The 26206-nt window shown below is 53.2% G+C and overlaps 1 long non-coding RNA gene across 1 annotated transcript; it reads left to right on the forward strand.

The window, feature by feature from the left end:
• Window positions 1–108: 108 nt before the first annotated feature.
• LOC133236814 (uncharacterized) lies at window positions 109–18346 on the forward strand. Its single transcript, XR_009733054.1, has 4 exons — window positions 109–3548; window positions 3721–3982; window positions 12757–12821; window positions 14455–18346. It is a non-coding gene; the product is annotated as an uncharacterized LOC133236814 (long non-coding RNA).
• The last annotated feature ends 7860 nt before the right edge of the window (window positions 18347–26206 follow it).

A 26206-nucleotide genomic window follows, 5' to 3' on the forward strand; every position in this document is an offset into this window, starting at 1 on the left:
CTGGGGGAGACACTCTGGGATGGGTGTCAGATCCTCACTGCCGTCCTCTGGGGGGCATCTGGGATGGGTGTCAGATCCTCACTGCAGTCCTCTGGGGGGCATCTGGGATGGTGTCAGATCCTCACTGCAGTCCTCTGGGGAGCACTCTGGGATGGTGTCAGATCCTCACTGCAGTCCTCTGGGGAGCACTCTGGGATGGTGTCAGAACCTCACTGCAGTCCTCTGGGGAGCACTCTGGGATGGTGTCAGATCCTCACTGCAGTCCTCTGGGGAGCACTCTGGGATGGTGTCAGAAACTCACTGCAGTCCTCTGGGGAGCACTCTGGGATGGTGTCAGAACCTCACTTCGGTCCTCTGGGGGGGACACTCTGGGATGGGTGTCAGGACCTCACTGCAGTCCTCTGGGGGGCATCTGGGATGGGTGTCAGATCCTCACTGCAGTCCTCTGGGGGGCATCTGGGATGGTGTCAGATCCTCACTGCAGTCCTCTGGGGAGCACTCTGGGATGGTGTCAGAACCTCACTGCGGTCCTCTGGGGAGCACTCTGGGATGGTGTCAGGTCTTATGACATGTCAAGGTCATGTGTGTGAAGGGCGGATTGGTGCCTCATGTCTGACCCACGTCTCCGGACATCCAGCACCCTCATCCCCCCAGACACTCCCACCCTTTGGGCTCCTGCCCTGGGCTGGCACTGGGCTGGCATTTGGATGTAGGACCTTGGGGTTGTGCAGGGGACGGAGTGCATGTGAGCTGAGAGCCGGAGGCAGGGGGTGCCATACGCGCCCAGAAGACTGGACCCCACCTTCCCCACTCACCCTCAACCCCCGCCCCCGCCACCCTGGACTGCAAGGACTCATGATGCTCAAGCAGAAGACTGAGCTGTGAGGTGGGAGGTGGTGACCCTCACTGCGTTAGCCTCTGTCACATCCTGGGTCCCACCCCTGAGGTCACCTGGGGAGCCATTCTTGGGTCATCCCTCCTCCAGGCGACATTCTCAGCTGCAGCAGAAACTGACTTGGGCCAATTTTGGAAGAAAAATAAGATATTAAAATGTGCTGACCTTCCAGGCAGCCTGAACAGTCCACCTTCCCATCTTGCAGAGCCGGGAAAGTCCTACGGTGACATCACGGACGGGGAGCAAGGTCACGACGCGACCGAGGCCACTCTCCAAGGGGACCAGCAGTGGCCAGCGCTGCAGACCAAGGGCCGCTCCTGCGCCTTGTGCTCGGCACAGCCAGCTCCTGAGCCACCGTCCCCCGCCTGTGGAGCCCGGGAGGCAAGGGTCAGCTTCCCTGAACGGCAGCCTCGCCCCCATCATGGCCGGCACAACCTAAACCGAGTAACGACGATGAGCCCGCGGGCAGCCCTGCCTGCAGCCCCGGCCCGCTCTCTCCCCAGTGAGTCTCCTTCCGGGAACCCTCCCACATCCGTTGCCATCTTACACCTTCGGCTCAGTTTCACCCCAGAATGAACTGCAGTCATCACCCATCTGACTGGATGGTTTTGGAGAAGCAACTTTTGATGGAAAGTACCAAAACAGAGAAATCAGGGGTCGGGGGTTCCAAAGAAAACGCCGCAAGCTTTTACCAGAGCTGACCTGTCTGCTTTTTTTGTGTTAAAGATGCAACCATGTACTCTTCCCTCTGGGCTTGCTCATTCTAGGGCTCCATCCACCAACTTAGCACTGAGTCCACTGTGCGTGGCTCCAGGTTTGCTTGGCCCAGGGGGCAGTCCGTGGAGACTCTTTGAAAAGTGATCTAAGACATTCCTGCTTTAGCTCACCGTTTCCATGAAGCCCACCCAGATTTCTCTGGCCACCCCTGTGTCAAGGTCAGCAGAGACCTCACTGTTTCCCAGGGATTTCCCTGCTGGAGGCTTGTTCTCTGCTCTAAAACACCAGGGTCCAGCACCTGCCTGGAGGAAGGAGGCCCAGGACCCTCGGGGCGCAGCAGTGAGGCTGTCTGACCTCAGTTTGGTCTTTAGCAACGACTTCTCAGAGGTGCTGACGTCTAAGGTACACCAGTCTGTCTGACCTTCACAAGAGTTCACCCCTCACCCCCGAGAAGAAAGGGCTCGGTTACACACCCGAGGAGTCAGGCAAAAATTCCTGAGTCAATGCTTACTTAAATGCAGCGAGCGCTTTGAAAGCAAGTATGTTTGTTGTGTGTATATGTCCAGGGCTGTATTTTAAAGCAAGTGTCTATCAATCTCGTGGCAACCTCAGCCTCAGGACATTGTTGAGCCAAAGAGCTCCGTGAGATTCTAGAAAGGATTAGCTGTGCCGGTGAATAGGACTAGGTTCTGTAATTACTCCCGAAGCCGTTCTCAGTGGGCAATTAGGGGATTAAGCCTACGATTTGATCAGATGTTCAGGCCTTTCACACCCTGGAGCGCACTCGCCAGGCCTCGGAATACCTCCATTTGTCCTAATACAACAGTCGTCCTTAAAGGAATCACTCAGCTAAGGGATTTACCACCAACAATTAAACTGAAGGCACCACAGCTCAGACAGCAAAACTTAATGATTTTTCTGTCTCCAACATCACAGAGAATTTCATCCCTCTCAGAATTTCACAATGGTACCTCGTCAGTCCTGTGTGGACAGCGCACCAGCCATATCAAAGGCTGAGCCTCCACACACGAGTTTTATGTTCCATCTAAGTGATTCTTCCGTAAGAAAGCGGCATGACTAAAGGTTAATTGTAGAAGTACTAGGAATACTGCCGTGAACTTTATGAAGTCAGTGGGCAATGAATAAATGTCCTCTGAAGAGCAGCCTTCCTGCCTGTTAAGGAGTGAATCACTCACATTAGGGTCACAGCCTTCATTACACCCATTTCAGGCTGCCTGTCAAGAGTGCACCGTAGAGCTTGGCCTTTGCTGCGTCCTCTGCATGAGACAGTCTCCTTGAACAGAAGGAGACTCTGCAATGGTAGTTTAATGGCAGCAGTGCACGCATAGCCATCGTTTTCAGAGGCAGCGAGGGTCTCCATCCTTCCGGGTGTGGCCTTGCTTCTGTCTCAGGCTCCCTGGCCGTCTCCACTCTGTGCCCACAGATGCCTTACACTTCTGTGCAGTTTCTCACGCAGGCAAAGAGGCTTAGACTTTCTTTTGTGTAACTCAGTCTTTTATGTAACTTTACCACTAAATTTTTTATACAATGTTACAACTATTTGTCTATGTCCTTGGTCAAGGGCAGGGAGGCGGGGGCTGGGGGCCATGAGTTTGTTCTCCAGAAAACACTGGTGAATATCTGGAGACGTTTTTTGTTGTCACAATTTGGGGGGCAGGGGTAGAGGTCGGGGTGCTGCAGAGCAGCTGGAACACAGGGCAGCCCCTGGATACAGGCCCAGCTGCTCCAAAGGCCAGCGGTGCTGAGGCTGAAGCCTGGACACTGGGGCCTTTCCTGCTAGATGGAGGGCCTGACACACGGGAGGCACACAGATCTTCTCAGAGGAATGAGCGTCTACCGTAGATTCTGTCTCCTCTCCCAAGTCTGCAGCTGGAGCTGGGTTCATGGCAAGCGTGGAAACCGTTTACCTGCAGAGGTGGGTGGAAGACCCGCCCTCGCTCCCCACCGGGGGCCCAGCGTCCCCAGAGACCCCTGAACCTTCTCTGGTCCCCTGCCTAGCATCCTTCAGGGCAGCCCCAGCTGCAGATGAAAACATTCTTTTTTTTGCCCAGAACTGTTTTGCCTAGAAAACATCTTCTCCTTTCCAGCTCCACGGTTCACACGCAGGGAAGAAAGCAGGAAAGGACCGGGTGCAGAGCCACTGAGCAGAGAGAGCAGGGGCCCTCCCTCGGCCCCGGGGGATGAAGTGTTTGGAGAAGCGTGGCTCTGGGCTCATCTGGAAAGTATGCATCTTGAAAGGGAGATGATGCAAAACACCCTGCTTGGTGCCCGCAACTGTCGCCTGGAGGCTCAGCTCTTCCTGCCAAGAACCGGGTGACTCCAGGCTGGAAACGTACAGGAGCCCATTAGGTGGGCGTCGGGCTGGGGGCTGGGGCCCAGCTCCAGGGTCACCGCAGCGTGGTTTCAGTCGAATGTCCCCCACCACACTCCCCTTTGGAGGATGTTTCATTGACCTCTGGTCTCACAGCCTCTGTTTCTCTCGCCCGACCTTTGAAAGAGCCAGCCACGATGGCCGTCCAGCCGATAAAGGTGTGAGACGGGCCAGTGGGCGGGGTGCTCCGTGTGTCCAAGTCTGCTTGATAAAGGCCTTTGTGGGTGTTGATCTGCCGCATCTGAAGTGTGATTTCAGACGAAACTCGAGGACGGATGGACCCTGGTCAGAGAAGGCCAGAGCTGGGGTTCCCCGCCCCCAGGCCCCATCTTCTGACAAAGCCCTCCTGGAAAGCTGCTCTTTCGGAGCAGGCCCAGGGCGCCACCTCCTAGATGCGGCTTTGGTGGGTCCTTTGCTCTCTGCTCTGAGAGTTGCCCCAAGTTGGACGAGACCAGCTCGCCCATCAATGGTTAACCTTGGCCAGTGGGCTTCCCAACAGACACTGTTTGCTCAAGACCCAGCCCTTCTGGTCGCTTCAAGGAAGTGGTGTGTGATTATGTTTGTATGTGCGAGTGGCTTTTCCTTTCTAAACACACAGATTTCAGGGTGATGGCATTGTCATGTGGGGATCAGTGAGTCCGCCTGGGGCCAGGGCGCCTGCAGGAGGGGGGTCGGGCCTGTGGGGGTGGTGGGCTCTTGGCCAGCCCGCGGCCCAGGCGGGCTGTTTGCCCAGGTCTGTGTGTTTGTCCCGCGTCACGGCCGGGTGGTGGTGAGCACCCTGCTCCACGCAGAATCTGCGAGGCCATGAGGGGGACACATCAGCCCTCTCTGGGAGCCCCGTGGCGGGCAGTCATCTGGCCTGATGGAGACCTGGGTGTCACGTTCCCGGCTTGTGCCTTTGTCCTAGAAGCTTCTCGGTGAGCCCGCGGGCCCCAGGGCAGCCGTGAGTCCCTGTGGGGGCTTCTGGAGCGGGGGTCGTACCGGCTCTGGGGACGCCAGTCCTGCGTGGGGTCCGCTCTCATCTCTCCCAGGGCTCCTGTGGGTGCCGAATAGGGGGAGGGGCACGGCCCCCAGGGGCCGGGGAGGGCAGAGGCTCTGGCTGGGTTGACCTGCCCCAGGGACGTTTGGACATCTTTTTGTCTGGTGGTGAGTCCTGGGGTGCTGTGCTGCTGGCCCTTCGCAGGCCGCAGGGCAGCATGTCCCCTGAGCGCAGGGCCCCTCCATGCCGGCTCACAGCCCCGGGCGTGAGGAGCACAGCTGAGACCCTGGGCCGTGGCCGTGAGGTGCTGTCCCAGAAGCCCCAGCCCCTCTCCTCCCGGGCTCTCCCCTCCCGGCGCGGCGCTAACCCGTGGTGTGTGGCAGCAGCCGCGGCGCCGTCTGCCCCGCGTCCACCGCACGGCCGGCTGGGGGAGTCAGAGCTCGCCTTGCCTTGTGGCGGCTCCCACCTGAGAGCGCCCAGCCCCTTGGAATCCCACACCCCAGGCAGTGCCCTTGCCCGCGTTCCTCTGGCACTTTCCGCCTGAGCCTGGCCCCGCAGACCCCAGGCGCCCCCAGTCTCCTGCTGTTGTCAGCTCGGTGACTGCGAGCCCACCAGGGTGGTGCCCGTCCCTGCTGCCTTCCCTCCTGCACGGCGCTGCTGCTCTGGCCCTGGGTCCCGGGGACCCTACCTGGAACCGCTCCCCCCAACCTCGCTGCTGTGGCCCGTGCTGCCAAGGTCACCCAAGGTCACTGGGGCTGGTCCCCTGCAAGGACCCCGCGGCACCCTGAGCCCCACCCCAGTCTGATTTCTTCAGCCTCAGCCAGTGTGCCCGTTCCCATGTGCGTTAAGTCAGGCCCCCTCCTGACCAGGGCTCCCCATCCCCAGGACCCAGTCAAGTTCCTGCCCTGGCCCCAGCCCTGGGGCCCTGGGCCTGCTCCTCTGCGGACCAGCCCTCCTGCTCTCCCGCTGGGCCGGGCCTTGGACTTTTACCGCCCATGTTCCTGCCTGGGATCTCCTCCCCCGGGCCTTTCCACCTGCCGCTCACGTACCCCACGGCTTGTTCGCCTCACTTCCTCGGGCCCCAGGATGCCAGCCCCCACTCTGCCCTTCGAGCGCTTTGCTCTCTGCCTGGCCCCGAGCGCCCGACACCGCACGCTCTGGGTGCGCACGCCTGCTTCTCCTTCTGCCCTGTTAGAGTGCCAGGCCCGTGGGGCGGGGATTTCGTCTCTATTAGTCACAGTGCCTCCCGGGGGCCTGGAACAGCGAGGGGAACAGCGTGGGGAACAGCGTGGGTACTGCCTGGATGCCCGTGAGGTCCCCTCCCCTCGGACGGACAGAGAGAGAGACCGGCCAGAGGCTTCGGCTCCCGCAGTCCTAGGGGCGGCCTGGCTGGAGGCTTTCCCCAGGGGTCGTATAAGCAGGTGGAGCTGGCTACTCAGGAAGTCCTCTTTCCTGAAATCCTCAGGAGGAGGGGAGCCAGGAGTGCGGCGAGCTGGCCTCAAGGTTGGGGGAGCCGCTCGTCGGACGCTCGTCGAATGCTCTCTCTGAGTGTCCTGCCGTCCTGGGCCACGGGCTGCGTCTTCGGTTTCCTCTCCCCTCACTCGGGGTTGACTCACTCCCTCTCTGAAGTGCAGACGCCTCTGGGAGATGTAGCAGTTCTCCTAGACAGGCGTCAGGGGGCTCTTTTCTCTCTCAAGGTCTCGAGGGAAGTGAGACCATACTTACTCGGATGAGCTCACGCCAGAAATCGAGAGGTTTGAAACTTATCGCTATTTTCTCCAAAAGTGATTTGAGGCAAACAAGGGCAAACCCACAGTTATGATTATTGCTGTTATTGTTTATTGACTATTATTATTAACGAAATCTATGCCAACCTTCAGGGTAATTCCAAAATTCTGAGGACAAAGTCATCAGGACTCTGTCCTAGCTCCTCTACACTCAGGGTTAAAGGAATGTTTCAGGGAGTCAGTGCGCTGGCGTTGGTGGGTTTGCTCAGCTCCTGCGAGCTGTCGGGGACACTGGGCTGAAGGAGCTCCAGCTCCCCTACCCCCTGCCCTCTGATACGGACTGTTGTCCATATGTGCTCGTGCCCAGGAAGCCGTGCCTGGGAGTCTCTGTGGTCTTTATTTGTGCCACATGCTCTCGTGTTCTGGTCATTTTCTACCATGAATTTTAAGACAGGCTACATATCTATAAAGAAAAGAAATTCAGCGATAAATGCTTCTGGGAATAAGGTGTGCTTGAAAAAAGTGGACAGCTGCAAAGTTTTGTTTCAAATCTGAGTGGTGATTATCCTTGACCCAGTTTCTACGTTCTGCTAAGAGTGTGGAAAATACTTTTGCAATTACAGGGGTTGGATTTGGGCTTCTCGACTCTGTAATGAGTTTGACAAAGGATGTTTACGTAACTGAACTCGGGGCGAGCCTTGCCAAAGCAGCAGACGAGTCGCTCTGCTGCTCTGACTGCCAGCAGCCATTACAGCCCGTGTTGCATCACGTTTCTTTCATGTAGATTATCAGTCACTGGAACCTCCTCAGGTCACTGTTACCATTTCCCCCCTTGGCATCAAAGCAAGTTTACTGAGCTAACTCATTACTCTTGCTTTTGAAATGTAAGCATTGATTGGCAAGTTTATGCCAAACATCTTGCGTAAGTTTCTCCTGGAAGCTGTAAAATCTAATCTGAAAAGGAAAGTAGGAACAACTTCTACAGATGTTAGTGTAACACACACTGAGAGCATTGTCTTTGTTGCTATCCAGTTCTTTTTGTAGCTTTTTTTTGGTAATTGGAAATAGTTCCTAAAGTTGTTGTTTGGCAGATAAGGAAATATGTTCAAGTACTTGATCCCTCTTGGATGATGTGTATTGATTGGTTGCTTTCACATTTCAAATAGTCACGCTCATTCCTTGTTTTCCCCTTCTGTTCTTAGAAGAGCAATTCATTCAATTGAGATCACTTTTTAATCAACTATTCCCCTCCCACATACTTTAAAGGGCATATTTGCTGCTGCTAAGTCGCTTCAGTCCTGTCCGACTCTGCATGACCCCATAGACGGCAGCCCACCAGGCTCCCGCGTCCCTGGGATTCTCCAGGCAAGAACGCTGGAGTGGGTTGCCATTTCCTCCTCCAATGCATGAAAGTGAAAAGTGAAAGTGAAGTCGCTCAGTCGTGTCCGACTCTTAGTGACCCCATGGACTGTAGCCCACCAGGCTCCTCTGTCCATGGGATTTTCCAGGCAAGAGTACTGGAGTGGGGTGCCATCGCTTTCTCCGAAAGGGCATATTTAAATAGCTCTTATTTTGCTCAACCAGCCCCTGTCTGGGACACATGCCATGGTCCGCTCCTCAAGCCATCGGCCTCCCTAGAATGTCTCCGTTTAAGAATTATTGTTTAGTCACTCAGTCACGTCTGACCCTTTGCGACCCCACGGACCATAGCCCTCCAGGCTCCTCTGTCCATGGGATTCTCCAGGCAAGAATACTGGAGTGGGCTGCCACTTCCTCCTCCAGGGGATCTTCCCAAACCAGGGGTTAAACCTGTGTCCCCTGCATTGGCAGGCAGATTTTTCACCACTGAGCCACCAGGGAAGACATTCTGATGATTAACGACCCCTTAATCACCTGCTCAGTTGCTCTTGTAGAGGCTCCCAGGAATGCTTCAGAGTGTCTGATCCTTCCTCCCCCTTCCTTGCTCTCCGTCTCCTGGTAGCACTTGGCACTGAAGCCACACTCTGGGCTTCGAATTCTCTTCTCCCCGAGCCTCTGTGCCTTCCAGATTCCTGTCCTCGTCTCCTGACGGACCCCCTTTCCTCAGGCTCCTCCCAGGGGCTGCTCTCCAGGGTCCATGCTCCTATCAGTGTTCCCACTGTCTTGTTCCTGGTGACCGTCTCTGTCTCGCGACTTCAGATACGACTTCGGATTGGAGACGCTCATCTCTGCTGCCTGCTGTCTGGATCTCCGAGGGTACACTCAACGCACCTGAAGACACAGCAGCGTGACCGGTTTCCCTTTTCAAGTCCTTTATTTCCATGAACGGTGTCATTACTCTTCTAATCAGCCTCAGAATCTTGAAATAATTTCTCGTGTTTGCTTCTTTCTCCTCTCGCATAGCTATGCTGTAGATCATGGCAGGTGTTGCCATTTCTATAAGCTTCCACATTACCCCTCAGTATTACTAGGTTATTCCTAAGTAATGACTGACTGCGTTATTACCTGCTTAGAAAGACACCTTATATTTGAATGACCTGACCAGGAGCCACAGGACAAGATCACACCGAAACTGGAAGGATAAGCATTAGGCTTTGAGTCAGTCTTTTGAGTCAGAGTAGCTTCTGGGGCCTGGTCTCATCCATCCATCATCCCACTCATCCACATATCCACCCACCTACCTACCTACCCACCTACCTACTTACCTGTGAACTGACTTGCCTACATCTCTGTCTCTCTTCCAGAATTTCTCAGCATTGACACCACTGAGAATGTCTTTACAAATAATTCAGTGTTCTGTAAGTCACGTTACAATATTCATTGTGCATTGTCTACCTGTAATTTTTTTTTTCTTTTTTTAGAAGACTAGTTGAAGAAATTGGACAAGCCCTTATCTGGCTTCTGATTAGAGGACTTAGCATGGTCAGGACTTAGGAGACACCAAAGAAAGAGCTTTGCCCAGTGGAAATTGGAAGACGTCTTATTACTCAATCCCTTCTGGCCAATCCCCAGACGACCCTTCTGACCCGCTATGGGTTCATCCAGCTTCCTTTAGAGCCTCTCACCTGGACCTGCTCCCTGTGGCGTCCTTGGAACAGAGTCCACCTGGGTCACAGCAGCGGCAGGACTGAGTCCCGACCCTGCCCGCGTCCCAGCAGGACTGCCCTCTGTGCCCCTCAGCCAGGTCATCCTCCTGCTGGGCCGCTGCCACGCAGCCCTCCTCTGAGAGGCTGTGATGCCGTGCTGTGCGTGCTCACACGTGCTCACACGTGCTCACATGGCTCTGTGAGGGGCTGTCTGGCTCTCTCCCGACGGCCCACCTCCATGAACACAGCAGCGCCTGAGCTGCAGAGGCTTCGGTCCCTGGTGGTTTCACTTTGCCGGCTGGAGCCCTGGAGGCGGGCGGCCTGGCTGAGGGGTGCGAGCTTCCCCTCCCCGGCACAGATGGCAGTTGCAGGCCCCAGCGGCCCCACCTTGAGCCCGTGCGGTGGTGTCGTCGTGTCCGCGGGCCGTGCGGGGTCTCTGCCCGTCCTCGCCCCGCGCGGCCGACCTCCTCACACGTGCGTTGCTGCTCGTGTGTGTCTCTGAGTCGCCTCACTTCCTGGGCCACTTCGCGATGGGTTGTGGGTCTCTCCTCATCTTCACCACTTGTGGAAGCTTGTGCCCCTGTCTGTGGTGGGGCGCTGGCTTGTCCACACCGTCCCTTTCAGAAGCTGCACCACAGCTGTGTGCCCCAGTGTGCCGTCTGCCTACCGATGTTATTTATGCTCCACTTTTGCCTTACGTGTTGAAGTTCTTTTCTGTAGTTGATTAGGTGTGTGCGTATTTACAAGTGTATGTCTGTGGGGGGTGTGTGTGTGTGTCTCTGTGTGTATCTGTGTGTGGTGTGTGTATGTGTGTGGTGTGTATGTGTCTGTGTGTGTGGTGTGTGTCTGTGTGGTGTGTGTGTCTCTGTATCTGTGTGTGTGTACTGTGTGTCTGTGTGTGGTGTATGTGTGTGTGTGTGTGGTGTGTGTCTTTGTGTGTGGTGTGTGTGTGTCTCTGTGTGTGGTGTGAATGTCTCTGTGTGTGTGGCGTGTGTGTCTCTGTGTGTATCTGTGTGTGTGGTATGTGTGTGTGTACCGTGTGTCTGTGTGTGTATGTGTGTGGGTCTGTGTGTGGTGTGTATGTCTCTGTGTGTATCTGTGTGTGTGTCTGTGTGTGTGTGTGTCTCTGTGTGTGAGTGTGGTGTGTGTGTCTCTGTGTGTCTGTGTGTGTGTGTATTGTGTGGTGTGTGTGTGTCCCTGTGTGGTGTGTGTGTCTCTGTGTGTGTCTGTGTGTCTGTGTCTGTCTGTGTCTGTCTGTGTCTGTCTGTGTCTGTCTGTGTCTGTGTGTATCTGTGTGTCTGTGTCTGTGTGTGTCTGTGTGTGTGTGTCTGTGTGTGTGTGTGTCTGTCTGTCTGTGTCTGTCTGTGTCTGTCTGTGTCTGTGTGTATCTGTGTGTCTGTGTCTGTGTGTGTCTGTGTGTCTGTGTGTGTGTGTGTGTCTGTGTCTGTGTCTGTGTGTGTGGTGTGTGGGCATATATTCTGAACCCCTCCTCCTTTCTCCTTTGTTCCCGTAGTAGCTCTTTCTGCGCTCTCGGGCCTTAATGCATTGTACTGAGATTTACTGTAAATTGTTACTGGTTTCCTCTGTGCGTTTAGGTCCTTTTCTCACCAGCGTTCGTTTTGCATGTGCTGTGAGTCTCTGTCCCTCCAGATGGATCACCATGTGGCCAGTCTCATTTATTTAATAAACCCACCTCCACCTACCAAACTGAAATGCCAGTCATGTCATTTATTATATTCTTACATAAATTAAGCTGTTTCAAGAATTTGGTTTTTTCATTAGTCTGTTTGTCTTCATGCCAGAGTCATCTCATCGTGTTTATCATGGTGCAGGTCATATAGTGTGTGTTGGCAGCTGGTAAGACAAGTACCCCCAACCCACAGCATCCCCCACACACCAGGAAACTTTTTTCTTTGCTATCTTTGATCAGTTATTTTTCCATAGGAACATTAAGATAACTTAAACCTACATTTCTACCAATCCAAAAGGATTAAAATTGCAGTTTTTAGATTATTTATTAACTTTTCGATGATTGAAAATTTATCAGATTGACTCTTCTCACTCAAGAGCATAATAGATTGTCTGCATTCCTCAGAACTTGTTTTTTGATAAGAACTTCTGATAAGATTTTATGGTATTCTTCACATCACCTGCACAGTATTTCTTATGGAATGTTTTCCTATTCTATAGACTTCTCTATTAAGAATTAAATATTTCCCCAAATATCTATGTTTAGCTATTTAATACCAGTATAGAAAAAAATCGTTACAGATTTTTGTGTTTATCTTGTATATGGATACTTCGTTAACTTCGATTAATTCTAATTTTTTTCCTCCAAGTTCTAATTTTTTTCCCCCTCCAGATTCCTTTTGAATTTTGTAGAATCACATCACCAGCAAGGAATGAATTGCCTTCGCTCCACCAGTATTCGTGTGGGCTGTTTCTTTTTCTCGTTTCAGTGTCAGATCGCTGGTTATCTGTGTTGAGTTGGTGAGAGGGCCCTGCATTCTCCCTGCCTCTGATGCAGGTGCCCGGCCTTTTTCATTTACAAGGAGGCCTGTTATTCTTCGTCCTCTACTGTGTTGCATGCATTCAGTTTCCATTCCCATTTAACTGAACTTGGGCAGAACAGCCCTTGAGTGTTTACAAGACGTCTTCAGAGCATCAGCTGTGTGCTTGTGAGATTCTCCTCGTGGGTTTAACAAGCTATGTTGCTTTGTCTTCAAACAGTAAATGCACATTTATTCTTGGGTTAAAACTAATTTGACCCTATTCTGTTATTCTATTGAGACACTTAGGAGTTCATTTTATTCACTACTTTAAAATTTTTTAATTCATAAATATTATTTGTCTACAGGGTGTTTTGGATACTGTGTTAATCTTATAAAGATTGTTATTAAACATAGACTAGCTTTAGAGAGTGAATTAAGGAAATTTTCATCTTCTTATGCGCCACATGTGAATATATGTTACATTAATAGGCACTGTACAGAAATATGAGACTGGACCCAGCTCTGAAGCCAGCTGGCCTGGGATCTTTTCGAAGGTATATGTTTAATCACTCTGAGTCTCTTATATAGTAACTCACATCTTTTTTTCTTCTTAAGGGGAAATTTTGCGTTTGTTAGAAAAATCACTACATTTTTTAGGTTTTAGCTTCATTGCCCCAGAGTTACGGATGCATTTACTTATTAGTCCTATATTTTTTGTGTCTGTGTACATTCTTCCGGAGTTTTGTGTATTTCTTTTATGTTTCTTTTTCTTAATCAGGTCCATGGAGGGATTATTTATTTTAATGGTCTTTCCAAGTAGTCAGTTCTAAGATTTATTTGTCTTTTCTACTATTTTTTTTTTATTTTTCTTAATTTCAGCTTATATCTGTCTTTATTGATTCTCCCAGTTAGTTTTTCTCACACTCTTTCTCCCTCGTATCTTAAGATAGATAGTTAGCACTGCTTTAGCCGCATCTGTTTTAGTATAAAATTTTTTTTTTATTGTTTTGGAGATAGATTTAATTTAAAAATTGATTTTCAATATTTTTAAATGGATTATTTACAAAGAGATATTTTAGTTTCTAACAAAGGTTTTTTCTATCATATTCTTCTAATTTTATTGGGTTATGATCAGAATATCCTAACATATTTTTCTGTTAGGTCTGTCTAATTCTGAAAGAAGCAAATCCTGCTGTGGTTTTTTTTTTTTTTTTTTTTTTGCTAACTACTACTATTTGTGACTATTATATTTTTCTTAAATACCTTTACATCGCATTTTTTATGTGAGTATTGTAGCTCCTGCTCTCATCACCGTTGCCTAGTGTCTCTGTCTTCGTCGGCTATCTCTTCACTCCTGTGTTTTGTCCACCTTTGGACAAAGGATAGCCTTGTACATCAGTTTGCAACAAACTCACATTCCCTGGGGGCTCAGACAGTAAAGAACTCGCCTGCAATGCAGGAGACCTGTGTGTGACCCCTGAGTTGGGAAGGTCCCCAGGAGGAGGGCATGGCAACCCACTCCAGTATTCTTGCCTGAAGCATCCCATGGACAGAGGAGCCTGGCGGGCTACAGTCCACGTGGTCACAGAGTCAGACACGACTGAGTGACTCAACACACAAGCACACAGCATGCAGGTATCACCCTAAACCCTTCCCAGAGCAAGGAGGAGGATGAGTGAGAAAGAAAGGAGAGAAAAACAGAAAGAAAAAAAAGAAAACAAATCAATCACTAAATAATAGACAGAAATTTGGAGACTTCGGCATGGGCCCAGGCGAGGCACAGGATAAGGAAGGTGACTCAGTGTGCTCTGAAGTCAGCGTCCCTTATTGATCCTAGTTCTTCTCATTTTGAACCAGGCCTCTCTCCTCCCATAAAAATATTTATTAACTTGAAATGTACACAAATATATACATATTAAAAATGAGAAAATTAAAAGTGGAATAAATTCTACTTCACTTTAATGGTCTGTCCCTGTAAAGAAGTGCATTAGTAAGAAGACTGATTCAGGTAGTTCTAATTTTAGACTTGAAGCTTTGTGGGTTAGTTGGGCCAAATTAAACATCTGTAAGGAATGTTGTTAAGTGTTTAACCACGGGCTTGGGGTCGGGGGGTGGTGGTGCGTGGAGCTAACAGACTCTGATTCGCCTTTCTGATGACGTCTCTCATCTGTGATTTCTGCTGTTCAGCTTCGGGCTGTGAACGTGGCGAGCTGCCCGGGGAGCTGGGGGCACAGGCCACACCCCAGGGTTCCGAGCGTTTTGTTCCCGAGGGTTCAAGGAGCAGCCGGACCGGTGTGCACCCAGAGCCTCGCCGGGCGAGGTCACCGCTGGATGTGGGCACGAGAGTCACATGAAGGACTCAATAGGCGAGTTCCCCAGATGCATTCCTGTGGTCTGCCGGCTGTGTTTAGTGATTTAGTCACGACTTCAAGGCTCTAATTACAGGGTTTTGTTTTTATTTTTAAGAACAGTGTAGTCTTGACATGAGCAGTCCCTGCAGTGCACCTTCTCTGCTTTATCAACAGCCCCTTCCTGACAGGCCCGGTGCTGGGCGGTCTGCACACCCTGACACTCAGAGACCTCGGGTTTCGAGGCTGCGAGGCTCAGCGAGGCTGGTTAAACCCCTACCTCGTGTGTAAGCCTCATCCGAGGGAGTGATACTAGAGGCCTGAGGGGGAAGGCTGGCTGTTAGCTGGGTTAGCGCTTTCTGAGTCTGTTTGGTTCACTGTATTTACCGGATTTTAATAGGAGTTAATTTATGCGGCTACAAGGCCAGTGAGGCTATTATCTTGTACTGGGAAAAGCTGCCATCAACCAACTAGGGAGTGTAGCTCTAAACGTCTTCCTGTGCAGCCTGAATCACACAGTGAGGACTCCGGGGTTTGAATGAGAGTATTCTGGACAGCGGTGATGGACGCAACAGTGACGGGCCCTGAGTACGTGCCTCCTCCACTGGGCGCCCACCTGTCGCCTGTCCTCACAGAGCCCTTCCGACCACCTAGATCCTGTCTCACTGGGTGAGAGGCACCTGTGAACCTGCTGCCCAGGTCGGGGGTCAGGTGGCCACACCAGACTCTGTGTTCCCTGGAACCCCTACGCGAGGACAGCTTCATGGGGGCATCACCAGTGGTGACTGGAGCCCCAGGACTGCTGTGCTGGGTGCAGAGGATTCAAGGTCCTGACTGTGCTGGTTGTGGGGGAGGTCTCTGTCACAGGCGGAGCGTTTTAGGGCTGGTCGTTCACCCTGTCTCTTCCTCGTGGGGATCGGGGCAGGGGGGCAGGGGCGGTTGGGCCCCAAGCTGGGAACGGGGCCCCGCAGAGCGTCTGCCACCAGGCAAACGGAGCCCTTGGTGTCAGGGGGCCAGAACTCCAGGTCAGGACCCTGCCAGGCTGTGGCTGCACGGGATGGAGCCGAGTCATCAGGGGCCCGCAGCCCCGCGTCCGGGGTGAGGGTGGAGGGAGAGGAGCCACACGTGGAGGAGGCAGGGGTGGGGGGTGGAGACCCGTCGGGTGGGGAGACCCGGGGCGGGCAGAGACCTGGGGGGCGGCTGGCACAGAGACGTGGCTGACAGCAGCAGCCTTCACTGCTTAATGCAGCTGCCGAACACCCTTGGAGAAGAGATGCTGCAGAAGATGCATCCCAAAGGAGAGGCCAGCCCCATGGGCGAGGGGGGCTCAGGAGATCAGAGAGCAGAGGGGCTGAAGGCTGACCTCAGGGGGTTAATGTTGTTACGAAGGAAGGGGCTCGTTCCCTTCAACACGTGACCAACCATTTCTCCCCCTTATTCCGAAAGTCCTGTCTGGGGAAGGTCCCTTTTGTCATAGTCTAGGGTCTTCCCCCAAAGCCAGACGGGAGGGAGAGGTCCACAGGCTGCCCAGTCTCCCTAAGGAGCCGGGATGCGGGTTGGGGAGCAGAGGGTCTGTCTGATGTGCTGGGAGCAGGTCCGTCAACCCGGTCTTCACTGAATTGCTTCCCGGGAGGACTGTGGCTGGGCGACGCCAGGACAACCCAGCAGCTGCAGGTCCGAGGTGCCGCCCCGGACGTGGCCACACCCGGGTCCGTGGTACCTGCTCTGTGCACTGGCAGGGGTGGGCCTGGGCCAGCGCTCCACCCCTCTGTCAGGGGCGCCTGACACCCCGCCACCCCTCCATCCTCCCTCACCCTGACCAGCAGTCACTGCTCGCAGGCGTCCACCTCCGTTGGCTCTGCTCGCCAACGGGTTGGGTCAAGTCACGTAGCATCTCTGAACTGCAGTTCCTTGCCTCCCTTTGTGAGGATCAAGCGAGTGCTACACAGACAAGAAGACTTCCATATCCCTGGGTTCTGCACTCACAGACTTAACCAACTCTGGATGGAAAATATTTGAAAACAAATTCGAGAAAGTTCCAAAGAGCACAACTTGAATTTCCTACACACTGGCAAGCATTTACAGGCGTTCATGTTGCATTTACAGCAGTCTACGCAGCATTCACACTGCATTAGGCGTTACATGCCGTCCAGGTGACTTGACGTGCACGGGAGGATGAATACGGGAAGGGCACGTGTGATATGAAGGGGTCTCAAGCATCCCCAGGTTTTAGATTTCACGGAGGTCCTGGAACCCACCTCCCCATCAGACACCAAGGGGTGACTGTATGCTACCTGCTGCTTCGTGGACACTCCATGGATCGTAACTTTTGTTAGTAGTTGGCACTGATGGAAATTTCTTGGAATTTCATATTAAAAGCGGAGAAAACCACACAGAATCTCTGAGGCCTCAGGGTGCTGACGTCCAGCCCAGCCCCGAAGCCCCCTTCCTAGCCCTTTAGACCATGGTTGGCAAGTCAGAGCAAAGCTGTGGCGGGAACTCCGGACGGAAGGACAGAAGCTCACGGAGGTTCTAGAGCAGAGGGCCCGAGGCCTGAGGCGGACGAGGGGCAGCAACGCCCAGCCCTGGGGAGGGGCCCCGAGGGGCGCGGCCGGCCAGCCTCGGTGCCGACCCGAGGCCTGGCTGTCTGGGAACGGATCACAGTCAGGGGAAGCCGTGCGGTTTAGAAAACAAGGGCTTGTTTGTCGTCATATTCCTCTGGAGCCCGAGGCAGCGGTGTGGGTCCCCAAACCACCGAAACTGGGCAGGAGCCACGCCTGCCCTGGGCGCATGTGTGCCCATCCCTGTGCCAAGCAGCCGCCTCCTCCAGGCAGGACGTAGGGGTGCCAGTGGCCCGGTGGGCTGGGCCCATGAGAGTGCACAGGCCTCCCCCAAACCTGGCAGCGGTTGGGGGGCGTCCACGCCCCCTCTGTCCTTGCATGAGCCTTCCCCTCGAGGTTCCCATGGCTTCCTCTGGGGCGTGCACAGCACAACCCTTGTGGCTTCACCCTGGACCCCAAGGCCATCAGAGGGAGACGGGAGAAGACCAGGCGGAGCCCCTCTTTTGCGTGGAGCTGGAGGGAAGGGGGTTTAGCACGTCACCTGCGGGAATGACCGCAGCCCGTCCTGAAAGCAGACCTCAGCGTGTTTCCATGGCGACGCTGTGGCTGGCTGTTCAGGAGGCAGGAGCATGCTTTGTACCAGCACTGTCCACAGTGAAAGTCAGAGTCCCCTCCACGCGGGAGTCCGCCCCCGGGGCCCCGCTGGCCAGGGTCCCCCGAACTCCAGTCTGCTCTCGTCCGTGGTCCCCGCCACCCTGCAGGCCCCTGGCAGGAAACCAGTGACCCCCATGGCCGTGGACCCGCCAGGGCCCGTTCCTAACCCTCCCCACCCTGAGCGCGAGCCCCTCCAACGGGAGTCCAGGGGCATCTTTGGGGGTTTCTCCCTAAACCTGGGAGGGAGACTTGTGGCTGTTTGTGTACTTTGCTCCCTGAACCCCAAGGACGTCTGGGGAAGGCTGTGTGCTTCAGCGGCTTAATCACCCCCATTAGGGTTAATTACCGTAATTACTGCTTCACAGTCGTAATTGTAGCTCCTGCTGTCTTTACAAGGATCTCTGAGGCCCTGCGAGGTTTGCGCGGTTGTTTACATGGTCTTTGATTCTGTTTGTGCTTCACACTGTTTACTTCTTGCTCCCGAGGGCTTGGCTGGGCGGCCCGCTCAGGACCGATGCGGCCTGGGCTCAGGACCGGCGCGGCCCGCTCAGGACCAGCGTGGCCCACTCAGGAGCAGTGCAGCCCGGGCTCTGGGCTGGTGCTCAGCTGCGTGACGCTGTCAGCCTGCGACGGTGGAGGTCACGGACCAGCTTGGCACAGCAGGTCGTGAAAATGCACAGTCACCCTGCAGACCTCACGACCACCAAAACACTCCTGGAGACTCACTGTGAGTCTCAAAAACGGCACATATTCAGGCCGGCCCCACCACCCCACCCCGAGTTACCCCAGAACAGATGCCCGGCTGTTCTCATGGCTTATTGAGACTGGTGAGGGTTTTCCCATTCGTAGTCTTCCGGTTTGAATTACCTTCTCAAGTGTTCACTCAGGCTTCTATTGAAGTGTTTAATAATAAAATCCATTACTTATGAGTGTAAATATGTAACTTCATTTATTATTATAGTAAAAAATTTAACAGTAGTGGTAATTAATAACGAGAATAGACATTTAGGAGGCCTTCCCTAAGTGCCTTTCGCAGGGCTGATGCTGTCGTGTTTTCTCTCTTTTAATCCTCACTGTCTGGTGAGGTCTAATCAATTATTATCCCCATTAAAACGATACAAGCTTATGAAGGTTAAATGAGCCACACAAACTCACACAGCTAGTGACACAGTCTGGTTTATTAAGAGCTTGACTTGGAATCTTAACCACTTGCCTGTCATATTAAGTTCTCGCCTTCTGGTTTATTGTTCGTTTTTCACTTTAACCAATGCTCTTCTTAATGTAGAAAATTTCAGACGTTCATATAGTCCTGCACATTTATCTTTCATTATTGTATTTTTTTGTGACTATGCTTAGGGTCACTGTCCCTACTAGGGATCAGATCAGCATTTAGCTTTATTGCTTTCTAGTCTTTTTGTTGGTAACTTTCTGTACATAACTCTCTGTATTCCATTCAAAACTTATTTTGCTGTAAGATGTGATTTGGGAATGAAGTTCTTTACTAAATAATCCGTCTTCACTTCTGATTTTAAAATCCAGCTTCTATCAGATGTGAGCCCATCACGCGTGCAAGAGTCTGATTGGCGCCTCATTCTGCTCGGTGGGTCTGTCTCCTCTTCTCCCCGACGTCCTGCCGTCTTGATCCCGGCCCCGTCGTGCTGCGCTGGTGTCTGGGGAGCAAACCCTCTCCCCCTGGGCCCACGCGCCCCTGGCTGTTCTGTAATCAGGGGGAGAGGGCTCCTCCCTGGCTCTGATAGTCCCCTTGGGCTGTCCCGGCCCATCGACAGTTCACTGGTATTGAACTGTTTGGTGGGCCGCTCAGAGTCCTGTTTTCTGAAGAGAGTTGTGAGCCTCCCATCCCCCAGGGGTAGAATTGAGGACACGTCCAGTGGAAGGGCTGGTGGACTTCCCGGCTGCAGGGCCCCCAGACCCTGGTCGTGGTCAGCAGAGGGAGGCTGTGTGCTCGCCGCTGACGGCAGGTGATGGGGAGGTAGGGGAGCCTGGCCCTTTGTGTGCAACAGTGAAAGAGGCTCAGTCCTCACCCAGAGTCAAACGGAGGATTTGCACGTTGACTTCTCATCATTCATGATGCTGTTTGTTTCTTCTCAATTTATAGCCCGAGAAACACATTTTGGACAGAAACCAAGACAGGAAGTAACAGGAGTGGTTAGACAAGCGGGGAGGGAGGCGTAAGTGAGACGCACCCTCCCCCAGCCTGGTTCCGGGGTCACAGTGCGGTTCCAGGTGGACCAGCGGGGCCCGGGAACCAGGCGTGTGGAGGAGGCGTCAAGGGCCCCTGGGCAGACCCGGCTCCTGCATGGCCAGTGGCCGCTGCCTAGAGACGGTCTCACCCACTGGGCTGTGAACACGGCTGCCTTCTGGCCCCGGAAACCAGGGGAGGAAACCCCAGCCTGGACCTCACCGTCTGCTCTGCACCGTCAGGGGTCAAGTGCGGTGCCTCTGAGACACCTCCAGCCACAGCCGGGAGCCTCGTGGTGGGCAATGAGCCTCACCCACGCGGCTGTGCACAGTCCTCTCCCCACACTGGGCACGGCTAATGGCCTTGGTCCTCAGGGGTTCCTCAGCAATTCTTGAAGCAGAAGATTCACGAAGCAGGCATGTGCTCTCTAGGCCGCATGGTTCACCTGCAGCCGCAGGGACCAGGCATCTGGCCTGGCCTGGGATGGCGGCGCTGGCAGGTGGGAGAGCTGGGGAGAGGCCTCCAAAGTCTCCTGATTGAGTCTCTGACCAGACCTGACTCTGGGCTGCAGAGTGAAGGGGGCCTGGGTGAGGGGCCTGTCTGCCCCAGTTGCCCTTAAGTTCCCCGGACATGGTCATTCTAAATGCAAAGGCAGACAGTGTAAAGAACTGAAGACACTCATGGGAAACTAAAGCCAGCCAGTTGTCTTTTCAGAGTTCCAGCCTCTTCACTGAAAATCCTGAGCTGTTCATTGGGCATTTTACAAAAGCTTGCTTATGCAAATGCCCACATGCTTACCGACCGTCCGCTCACTGTCCGTGTGGGACTGGAGAAGGTGTGTTTCCTCTTGATCCGGTTTGTCCTCCCAAGAGTACTCCTGGCAGGAGCAAGCCGGACTCCCCCAGTCTGTTGCCAGGCGCTCCCCGCACTCGGCGGTCCTCTGCTGGGGGCCCGGCTGCCTGGCTCTCACTGACCGCAGGGAGCCGAGACAGCTAAGATCCCTGGGGGTTGAGGAGATGCCACTCGCTGGCTGTTTTCCATGCATTCAGATTCATATCTGAGCTCAGCAGGCTTTGTGTGCTTCCCCACGTGCTGGGACAGGCCTGTTCTCAGAGACCAGCTGCGGGAGGAGGGAAGCAGCTGGTCTGACGTGCGGTCCCTGGCGCAGGACCACCTGTCCCACACGGGCTTCCCTGGTCAGTCCTCTTCCTCGGGGTCGGGAGCTTCCTCCGGGGACTCTGCGCCATCCCCTAAGCATGAACCCACTCTCTAACTCACACAGCGCCACTGCCCCCTTGCCCCCATCCTGGATGTTTATCTAAGTCTCTGGCAAAAAGGTAGCTTACAATTTTTTAATTAAGATGCTTGTGTTTGAAGAGGTGGTGACAGCAGTTCCCTGGCTCCTCTGGCTCGTCACGTGCCGCAGGAAGGGTTTGGGTCTGGATTTCCATCAGGCCATAACATGATGTCTGGACCTGTGACAACCTCATTATTCACAGGAATGAGGCAAAGGTGAGCTCAGAGTGGTCCTGGAGATGGAGAGGAAGCTGGAAACATCCAAAGACGGGCTTGGTGGAACCTGGGGGCTGATGGAGGCAGAGAGGGACCCAGAAGGACGTAGGAGAGATGACCTTTGTCTCCGCCATCATGGCTGTGGGATGCCCTGGGGTGTCAATGAAATGGGTGGGGGGGGCACCCAGGTGAGAATGTTTTTGGACATTTGGATCTATTGAACTTAAACTGTTTGGAAGCTAACTGCTTGTCTGAGTCTCTGACAGACCTGATCCTGGACTGCAACGTGAGGGGGCCTGGGTGAGGGTCCAGTCTGCCCCAGTTGCCTTTAAGTTCTCCAGATGTGGTCGTTCTAAATTCAAAGGCCGACAGGGTAAAAAAACTGAAGACACTAATGAGAAGCTAAACTAAACATAGTCTTCCCAGCGCCGTAGAGACATTTGGGAGTGAAGCAGGAGCCTTCAGTTCAGGACGACAGGTCTAGATGGGGTGGGACCCTGAGTGGAGCTGGCCAGTGGGGCTGCGTCGCATGGGCAGCCCCCTCGGACGCACCGGCACGTCTACACGCCAGTGTCTTCTGTCTCGATGACTCATGAAAACAAGGCCTCTGTTGCTGTCTCTCTTCAGTGTTCCACCTGACATCTAGGAGAAAACTGTTCATGCTCGTGCTGAATCGTGTCCAACTCTTTGCGACTCCCTGGACTGTGGCTCACCAGGCTCCTCTGTCCGTGGGATTCTCCAGGCAAGAACACTGGAGTGGGTTACCATTCCCTTCTCCAGGGGATCAGGGGATTAAATGGATTTCACATTTACACTTGAAACTTGCACACCCTCATTTTCCACCAGCTAAGGAGAAAGCTGCACCAATCACAGCACTCCATGAGGCTGCAAGAGGCTTTAGAGGCGCGGGTGGGGATGCTTGCCCCTGAAGGATGGGGCTGCGTCAAACACAGGGCCTTCGGGGATGGTGTGCGGTGCCACTTTGACCCTGGGACACCACACTTCTTCGTGCACAGACCGTCCTGCGATTTCCCAACACGGTAGGAGTTGTCTGTGTTCCTTGTCCTGTATTCTCGGATTGTCCTGTCTTTCCTGATTGGCTGGGCTTAATCTTACGCATTGATTTTTTTCGTCACCTATTCATGTCAAGGTGGACTTTTCAGGACTTTGCCCGGGTCTCAGGGCAGCAGTGGTCCGTGGCCTTTGACTGCAGGGCGGCCCTGTGCGGAGCCCAGCTCTGTCACTGACTCGCAGCTCCGTGCTCACAGGCGAGCTCTCAAATGTCTCTGAGGCTGGGCGTCCGCGTCCTGGAAGCCGAGGGTGAAGCGTGCTGGTTGCGGGCTGCGGTGAGGACTGAAGATGAACGCACGAGGGGCCTGGCACGTGGTGAGAGCTTGTGTTCTGCTGGGGCCTGTGGGCTGGGGGCACATCAGAGGTGAGAATTCGCCCTGACGCTTAGTCACCGCCATTCCCTACTTCTCGTTTGATGCGGGCGGTGCCCACGCCCTTCCTCCATCCAGGGAAATATTTTTAAAGTCTTTCCCAATCTTCTTGGGGCTCTGAGAGATTCTGGTCTGGGGGGGACCAGCTTTCTCTCAGCACGCTGCTGTCTGGAGCTCTTTGTTCAGGCCTCAGTCAGAAAAAACCAGCACACGAACCTGGAAAAACAACGCTTGGCAGGAACTTGGCAACAATAGCCCCCTTGTTGCCAGAATCCTTGTTCTCAGTGTGGGTGGCTCAGATGGCACTTAATTAAATGCGTTTTCCTATAAATTCTCAGCAGTGTGCTTATTTTTGCTGGTGGCTAATGACTGTGCCATCTCTAAGGCAACCCAACTTCGCAGCTCACGGAGTAGAAACTAGGGTGTAGAAATTCCACATTGCTTCTTAGCGCCCAGCCCCGCTGCTCACCGGCCGCCAGCGAGGGCAGATTACCTGTTGTCTCTCCCACTCTGCACTTTGTCTTTCCGCACTTTCCTCCCAGGGGACTCACCGACACGCCTGCACGACAGAAAAATTCCTACTATTTGGGGGCCGAGTACACCTCATGCACTGTCACCAGAGCCTCAGGTTCTTGATCTACTTTAATTTTCACAAGTCTTTGAGGTGGGTATTCGTGTGCCCATTTAGCAGATGGAGAAAACAAGTTCAAGGAGGTTCCGTGCTGTGGTCATTCAGCGGTGAAGTGGTCAGCATGAAGCGTCAGTGCTAAAGCCCATGAGCTTTCCCTTGTGCCCTGGGGACTTTGCTAAGAAGGTTTTCAGGCGGTCTCAACAGCCCCTCCTGGGGCAGCCCATCTCCAGAAATGACATCTGCCTTCACTCAGGGCCACGTCTCGCCCCAGGCCTCCGTCCACAGCAGGAGCACCAGGAAGGTCATCAGCGGCCGGGCGGAACAGGTGCAACACTGGAATGCATCTTCCTCACGTTTCTGAATCGCCACAGGGGTTTACTTGGCAGAGACACAGCTTCTTAGGCACATTTATATACTTGAAGACCAAGGTGAAGGTTGGCTGGAAGTTGTAAACTGGACCAAGAATGGGGGAGGCATTGGTGGGCTGCTCTTACCGCCCACACGTGCTTTCCCGCACGTCTGCCTCCTCAGGGCTGTAGCTGGTGGGGACAAGCAAGATGTTAGAGAGGGGTGAGCGGCACAGACTGCTTTTAATGTGTATTCACAGCTTCATCCACTGTGCTGGACATGGATGGATGGACTTGACTGAATGCCTCTTGCAGCTTCATTTAAAAGATATTTTTCTGTGTCTGGTTTGGCAACTGTTCTCTTTCCGTGTTTACAGACACCATCGTCGTCTTCTGCATTCCACTGTTTTTTTTTTTTAAGTCAACTGTGGATACGACTCTGCTTCCTTGGAGGCAGCGGCCCCTTCCTGCTTCACTGTCCACAGCTCTCACCCCTGGCTGTGCTTTGATATTTGGTATGTTGGCCTGTGATGTTTACAGCCTAGCGTGACGTACATGGATCTAAGCGTGTTTCTCCCACACTGCCTTTATCCAGCTTCAATTTCTTAGAGCTTCTTGCATCTATGGGTTTCTGTTTTTACTGTTTGGTGAAATTTCTTGGCCAATTCCTCCTCAAATTTCGTTTCTGACCCTTTTCTGCCTCTCTTCCTCTGGAACTCCCTTTCCATGGATGTCATGCCTTCCCACTGTGTGATGCGTTTCTCAAGCTCTCATATATGTTTTCTCAGCATTGTCCTCTCTTTGGTCAGTCTTCCTACAAGCCTGTCTCCCTTGTCTCTCCCCGGCTCTGCTGAGTTCACTATTTTGACTGCATTCTTCACTGTGATAATTATATATTTCATTTCTAGCTTTTTTTTTCTTTTTATAGCTTTTTAAAAAATATCAGTTCTCCATCTTTGCCGTCTCTTCTTTTAGCTATTAATCACAGCTATTTAAATATTCTGTCTGATAACAGTAAAACCCAGATGACCTGAGGGGCTGTTTCTATTGTCTTCAATTTCTCCCTGGTTTTCATTCCTTTGGCCCTATTTACTAGGACTCCTGACAATTCATGGTTGGATGCTGGATATTGTGTATAAAAGCTTTAGATTGTCTTAATGATGCTATCTTTATCTTCCGTGGAAGCTCCTCCTCTCACAGGCAGTCCATGGGGCTAGTGTGGTCTTAATGATGCTATCTTTATCTTCTGTGGAAGTTCCTCCTCTCACAGGCAGTCTGTGGGGCTAGCGTACCCTGGTTCCATCAGGGGCTTTGGCCACCCATTTCTCGTGGACAGGACTGTTCCTGGTCACTCCTCACCTGCAGGCCCACGCCCAGGGCTCCCCCTCGGGGGCCCCTCCATTCTCTCTGGCATCCTGAGTTTCCTGATAGCTCTGCTCAGCTTTGTGGCCTCTTGGGCAACATTCTCTCCTTGGCTCCTTGGATGCTGGCCGCACGCAGGGTGGGAAATGGCACAGGCCTCAGGGTGGACACAACGCGAGGCCAGGCTCGCTTCTCTGTGGCTTCTGTTTCTCCAGATTCTCAGCTTCTCTGGTGCCACTGCCTTGGTGTGGGGACTCTGACCTGATCCCCAGCAGATGCGCTGAGTTCCTGCCTTCTCCACTTAGGCTGTAGCAGATGCTCTGGTGGAAAAGCCAGGAGGAACGTGATGCTCAGTTGTGATCCCTACTTCTCCGAGCACCTGGTCTGAGTGCTGCTTGAGTGCAGCCTACTGTCTTTCAGCAGCTCGTTTCGCATTTCATCCAGATTTTATGCTCATTCTCGGCAGGATGGTCTTATTGACACCGGCTCCTTCACTGGAGCCAGAGAGGAAAGTCCTAGAACCACAGCTCTGAGTTGCAAGCTTTACTTCTCTGGTCTCATTTGAGCCACTTGGATAATGAAATAGACATTACCTGGGTTGTAACACTGAAATCAAAATGAGGAAAACTGGATTTCTTTCCAGAATCCATAGGAAAGTGCTCTGTGACAGTGGGTTTTCTGGTCCACTGTCCTGTCTGAACTATGCTTGTCTATTTAATTGCTGCTAAGTCGCTTCAGTCGTGTCCGACTCTGTGCGACCCCATAGATGGCAGCCCACCAGGCTCCCCCGTCCCTGGGATCCTCCAAGCAAGAACACTGGAGTGGGTTGCCATTTCCTTCTCCAATGCATGAAAGTGAAAAGTGAAAGTGAAGTTGCTCAGT

Source organism: Bos javanicus, chromosome 23 (assembly GCF_032452875.1).
Source record: "Bos javanicus breed banteng chromosome 23, ARS-OSU_banteng_1.0, whole genome shotgun sequence".
NCBI lineage: Eukaryota > Metazoa > Chordata > Mammalia > Artiodactyla > Bovidae > Bos > Bos javanicus.